At 33.6% G+C, this 6,981-nt stretch overlaps 1 long non-coding RNA gene across 1 annotated transcript; it reads right to left on the reverse strand.

The window, feature by feature from the left end:
- Nucleotides 1-4,218: 4,218 nt before the first annotated feature.
- On the reverse strand, nt 4,219-5,143 carry LOC126827620 (uncharacterized). The gene is made up of 2 exons (XR_008788749.1): nt 4,995-5,143; nt 4,219-4,705 (listed from the first exon to the last, which is right to left on the reverse strand). It is a non-coding gene; the product is annotated as an uncharacterized LOC126827620 (long non-coding RNA).
- Between the last annotated feature and the right edge of the window lie 1,838 nt (nt 5,144-6,981).

The following is a 6,981-nucleotide window of genomic DNA, read 5'->3' on the forward strand; positions in this document are numbered from 1 at the left end:
TTATAACCCAAAGATCTCAATTCCTTGCAATATTGGCACATATCGGACCGTAACTTCCTGGATTATGGCCCCGGATTGAACAAAAAAACGTGTTTTGAGCCTGTGGAACTATGCAGGTCACAATTTTTATCCGATTATAAAAAAAACGTTCAAATATATCACCGTTACACTATAATAACAGTTGAGTTTGAATTTCGTGAATTGGTTTGTGCCTTTGATCCTGTGTTCTGTCACTTTATCAGAGTATATATTAAATCTTAAATCAAAATTGGGATGGCTAGTACCCTCCATATTAATTACAGTATTAAGAAAATTATCAATATCTAAATCATTCTCGTGAGCAGCCTTTCCATCACAACTTTGACGGCTATTATCCCCCATATCAAGAACATCACAATTTTTACGTCTATAGTCTTCCATATCGAGTACATTACCAATGTAATCAGTATCCAAATGCTTATCACATATATTCTCATTATTAATATTTGTTTTCGACTGTGTTGTAAACATGTCGTCTCCATGTAGAATATTTTGGACTGTCTGTGTATGCTTGCATTGTATGACTGGAGTGTTTTGTCACAGGCATTCATGAGCATGTGCATGTTGTTTTAAGAATATGTCCATTATTTTATGGCTTGTTGTTTTAGAAAACTATCCATTATTTGTATCTCTATGGTGCTATGGTTTAAGTTTGATAGTAGCCTCAGACTGTCCATTATGTAAATAGAAAGAACAACTGAGGGGCGTTAGCCCCTTAGTTTTTCTTTGTATTTACATAATGGACAGTCTTCGGCCATTATCCATCACTTACATCTATCATTTATTTGAACTCCTTTAATGATATCATCATAAGCGTACATTTATGTTTGATATAATATATAATCACGACCAATTGAATATTTAACATATGTTGCTTAGTGAAATATATTTACATAATGCAGCTTTAACTTGTGCATGTAGTTTACTGGGTAAAAAGATCGTTAAATCGATAACTTTTAAGGCATAGGTACATTAAAAACGTATTAGCAATGTGAACTACTCAAGGTGTTCTATCAATATTATAGTTTTTGTCATCATTCTGTTATGCATCATGTATGGGATGGACCAGGATTAACACCAGTAAATATTAGTTTTGATCATCATTCTGTAATGCATCATGTATGGGATGTAGAAATGGTTCCACTACTGATGTCTTCCGTCTTGCTCCAGCCACAGTAGTGGCCTGTCCTAAGGCCTTTTGACTACAAAAAGTGGCCTATAACTCCCTTAATTTCCAATCACACTGACCCCAAACTGTACTGTACATAGCTTAACATATAATAAACCAATTCCCGTTGAAATAAAGGTGAAGCCTTGCCCTATAATTATATGATTTGATTAAACCCAACTGCAAAATTTCTGTTCACTTTGAAATGGCCACCAAACCAGAATCACGTGTGTCATGTCACTCGAAAATACGGAAAAACTGTTTGGTAAGATAAGATTATGATTTCAGTGTTCCACTCTTTACTATTTGTAAAATAATTACTTATCAAATTGTGATGAAATGTGTTGAAAATTTTGCAATTAAGCCTAATTTTATTTGCTCAATGCCTCGAATAGAGTATCAATTGCAGCTGTAGATAAGAATTGTCACGGCTATAAATTGCAGCTTGTATGGGATGGTGAATGGCAGCAAAAGGTGGAATAGACAGATCACATAGGATAACAATGAATGTCAATGTGCCATTTTATTTTATTTCATGATAACGTTGAAAAGAACCAAGATTATGATTTCAGTGTTCCACTCTTTACTATTTGTAAAATAATTACTTATCAAATTGTGATGAAATGTGTTGAAAATTTTGCAATTAAGCCTAATTTTATTTGCTCAATGCCTCGAATAGAGTATCAATTGCAGCCGTAGATAAGAATTGTCACGGCTATAAATTGCAGCTTGTATGGGATGGTGAATGGCAGGAAAAGGTGGAATAGACAGATCACATAGGATAACAATGAATGTCAATGTGCCATTTTATTTTATTTCATGATAACGTTGAAAAGAACCAGCGGTTGTGTATCTTCTAAAGGTCAAAATTTTTATCCGACTTTGATGGAACTTCAGTATATGTTTATATCCAAGTGATTTCGGTTCCTTTCGATAATCGCGCAATTCTTACTCCCTGGATTATGACCTCTGATTATACAAAAAATCATTTCTTTCTTAACTTGTTCTCTGTCCATCTCTTGCAAAATGTGGATTATTTTGCATGGCAACCGCTTGATTTTGTAAGAAACAATCACCATTCGTACTCCCGTCCCAATAATGGGACACTGCCCACAATTGGTAGAATATTTTACTATGCATTAAATAATGAATTTATACACATCTATGTAGTCGTGTCTAATAAAAATCTAATTATATGCTCACATTTTAGTGTGGCACATTATGTCGTCACCCTGTCCGTCTGTCAACAATTGACTTGTGAAAGCGATAGATTCTTTTCAAATTTTATGTGAAGCATTGTGGTCACGAGTGGACGAACCCTATCGATTTATAACGTTCCGCGACTTTTCATACCGGAGGTGTGCCCCTTTTTCCAAAACCTTGTGAACGCGGCAGATTCTAGTTTTCGATGGAAGCATTGGTTTGAACTATTGTGGTCACGAGAGGACGGACATTGCCGATTTAGAACATGGGACTTTTCATTCCAGAGTTATTTTCCCTTTACCGAAAACATTGTGAAAGCGATAGAGGGTGTTGTGTATGACGGATTTATTTCAAATTCTGCTTGAAGCATTGTGAATGGGACAGAGACTATAGTTTTCGGCGGATTCTTTTGAAACATTGTGATCATAAGAGGATGAACCCTACCGCTAATCAGCATTCTACGTCTTACCGTTCTGGGTTCACCCAGCCCCCCTCCGCTTGAGTGTACCTGTTCCTGTCACGACCTAACTATAGTACAAACTAAATTGGCCTAGGCCATTCCTAACACGACCCCTCTTGGTTATTGTATTGAAAATACAAATATATTCATATGTTCATATTGTTATTAAATAATGGTATACTAATTATTTGTATTGTTTATCTTTTCAGGCGCAACTTTCTGTGAGTATATACCTATTTATATTTATTATAGAAACAAGCTATAGTTTTAGTCAACAAATCATATTTTAATTTATCCTATAAAAGAGTAGGACAATAAAACCTATTTCATTTCATTTCATTTATTATATAAAAGGGTGTGGTTTTAGCTTTCAACATCTTCTATGGGTTGAACTATTTTATAATAAATCACGGTCTGGATTCAGTTAAATACTTTGAAAATGAAATGAAACGGTGTCCTGCATTGAGTTAACTTTTATACTATAAACCACATTTTATCACAAACTGATTCAGTTATCTAACGTCTATTGGCACACTGATCAGCAGTGAATTTTCGCTAGGCCGCTACAATCACTGATAAGGATGACATCGATGCAACTTAATGAGCCAGAAATATTAACTTTTTTCCTGCAACAAATTAAATTCCAAAACATTTTTTTTTTTATGTATTGGAAAAATAAATAAAGGCGTTTGACGTATTTGTAGGTAAAATTATTTCCTATTTAGTGTAAATGGGTATTAAAATGACTAAAAGGCAGCATTCCGCCCAAAGCAGTAACGTCTTATGTAAACAATGCATGCGCCATTCAGCCAATGATTGGCGCCGCTTGCTGTGACGGCACGTGTTAAGGCAGTCATCTTTGACAGAAATATTACTAGACTCATAATTCTCTGTGAAACAGATTGGTCTATTGGGTGAACTCGTATATTGTCCACCACATTTTATCTCGTTCTGATCCAGTCAACTAATATCCATAGCCTAATATAATATATTGTATATTGACGTGTTACATACCCTGATGGACTTTTACATAAATAATACCAGAACTATTTCTAAACCACCTCAAGTTTTATATAGCGCGCAAGAGAAAGTGAGGAGAGACATTTCTTAACCTCCCGGAGAAAACCCACAATGTTGGACATGTGACCCAACTCCTTGTCACGTACAAGTGTGGAAACTAAACCACGCCACTTGACTCAATGACAGACATTATGATCAAACCTGTACGCCTTAACCATTCGGCCCCCAAACCCCCCGTTTTACATAGCCTAATGAGTTTTTGCATGAATGTTAATGTGTTCAATCAAAATAATACCAGAACCATTTCTAATCCATCACAAGTTTCAAACAATATTGGTTTTGTTTATTTTTAAAAAAGAAATAACAAAAGCGGTATCGTACACATGTTTAAAAGCAACAATGTTAATAAATTTTATGGTTAATGTAGCACTACCACTGCCACATATCTTTGATTTGACCTGATCGTCTAGGGGTTGGTTTGACTCAGGACTGGCTACTGTTGTATCTCACTTCTTAAGGATTTCACCATTGAGTTTTGTCACGATACCGAAATCATATATGTAACAGGAACTGTAGCTGCCGCTTTTCATGCTACTAGAATGTGGCCTTGTTCTTGTTGTTTAGGAAAGGAATAAAGTGTCAACACGTAAATTAAATAAATGTTCTTTATATAACTATTAGATGATTCTGGGTTTGAATACATGATTTGTTGAACTGTACGGTGGTAACATATGATTATAATTAGATTTTGATAGGTTGCGATTACGTTATGACTTATGATGTTACGATTAAGATTATGAATACGAATACGGTTTCTGAAATATACAAAATATAATTCTTAAGTAAAATGTATAAACTTAAACAAAATGTATAAATTCAATGCCTTATTTTTTCTTTAATATATACTTATACAGGGCCTTAGAAAACGAGGCCAGACCGGGCATGGTCTGCAGCCAGGTTCTATTTACATCTTGAGACATACATGGATTTTCAATACTTGTGCAAGTATGCAGAAACAAAACCACATGGCGACCGCGTGCAGAAAGTAAAACTACAAATTGCAATTATTAAAAGAAATGAAAATGATACTTCTCTACAACTTACAAACACATTAAGCATTCCTATAACTTGATTAAACAAATGAATCTTCATTCTTAACTTATTAAAACTTATACTGTATTAATCATAGGTACTAATATGGGCTTCATGCTGCCATTACCAAGTAAAAACCAAAAATCACGAGGTGCCTTACTTCCTCTATTCATATTGAGGCTTAGTGCAATTTACCATAATTGGAGTTACCTCCCCTTAACTGTTTGGCATTATGAGAGACATATTAAATTAATATATAGTTATCAAACAATAATACATGTAGATCTAATAGGAACCAAAATAGTTGTTTTCTATTCCTTTTATGTCATAACAGTTACACAATAGTCTATATTTCAATGTTTAAATTTAACATCTCTTTCTCTCAACCCCAACTCTAAAAGTCTAACTAGCGTGGCGGGACTCAGAAAACCACTACATCATGAAATGGTCGTGTAAAGAACCCAATGTGTGTTTGACTTTAAAGAATCTAAATGATGTCTAAAATTATTCTAGCCCCGCTCTCTCTTATAGGTGCCGAATGACGTGGGCTAATTAGTAATTTTCCACTCACGTGTATTTTAAACAAAAACAGCTTATCCTTGAAGAATGTAAATTACCAACACGTTTACTAAACTTTATCACCCAATAATACATTCTACAGTAGATATCGCTTGTGTGATAAATTTCATAATCTACTGCGATATCTCCCTTTACATGAATTTGATTGGTTAGTTGAAAAGGAACTACTTTTTTTATTTTCAAAGAACAGTTCATTTTCTATTAAAAGTAACTTCTTTTTTTTATTAAAAAACTATTTTTATTTATTTGACCTTGATGGAAACACTGGGTCAATATAAAGTACTTTGCAAGGGTAGAATTGCTGTCAAAAAATGATGTATTAGTACACCGTAATGCAATCAGGTTCAGTTAAAGTGAAATCTATAGCAAAGAATTATATTTATTTTTTTGTGCATGTAAGAAAGGTTGGGTGATAAATAAAACTCCTAATCATTTTTTTTTTTTTATATCAGAGCCTCGTTTTTTTTTAAGTTATCGACTTGTGTTGATTTTTTTTAATATCAAAAAAGACTCGTAGGAGATTCTCTATATACCTCCGTTAACGTATCAAAATAACCAGCATACGTTCTATATTTTTGGTTATGAAATTAGAATCAATAATTTGTAAAGACAAAAATATTGTTTTAGCCACCATTTCTCCATCCTTATCTATGAATTTGACAATATTACTAACGAGGATTAAGACCTTATCTATCTGATAAAATATGTCCCATGTATATTTGGGTTTAATTGTCGATTTTATGAACATGTTGATATACAATGTCATTTTAAAATACAGAAATCAACATCCTTACAAATTATCTATCGAACAAATTCACACAATTCATTTTCACGTTGTCTTAAATCGACCCAACGGATATAATATCTATGGAAGTAATCAGACCTTATCATAAACAATAGTAAATATATGCCGATGTATTTGTTGCATGCTGCATCACAATGATGCGTTTTGAGTTTTGATGTACTGGTTGATGTTTCAAAATGTATCAGTGAAAGCTCACGAGGATGGGCCCTGTTGTTCAGATCGAAAGGAAACTCGATTTAAAATTAATTACGAATTTGAATCACACCATGTATGGTATACTTGATCATTATGTAGTCATTAATTAATTATGCAGTCATTAATCGTCTAACTTGACACCCACCACTACCGCCATGTTAAATAAAAAGCCGAGTATGGTCTAACCCATTATTGGACAGGGTTCCAAATTGTTATGGTTTTGACATGTATAGCAGAATAGGTAATTTGGGAACAAAATGCCATTTGCAACAACCATTACGCCACAATTTTTTATAAGGAACAATCCCCATTCTTAGTCCGTCCCAATATTCGTAGAGTATTTTATAATGCATCGAATGATTAATTGATAAAAATAAATATAATCTTGTCTGATATAAATCTATAATTTATTTATGATTA

The sequence above is a fragment of the Patella vulgata genome, chromosome 7 (genome assembly GCF_932274485.2).
Source record: "Patella vulgata chromosome 7, xgPatVulg1.2, whole genome shotgun sequence".
Taxonomy (NCBI): domain Eukaryota; kingdom Metazoa; phylum Mollusca; class Gastropoda; family Patellidae; genus Patella; species Patella vulgata.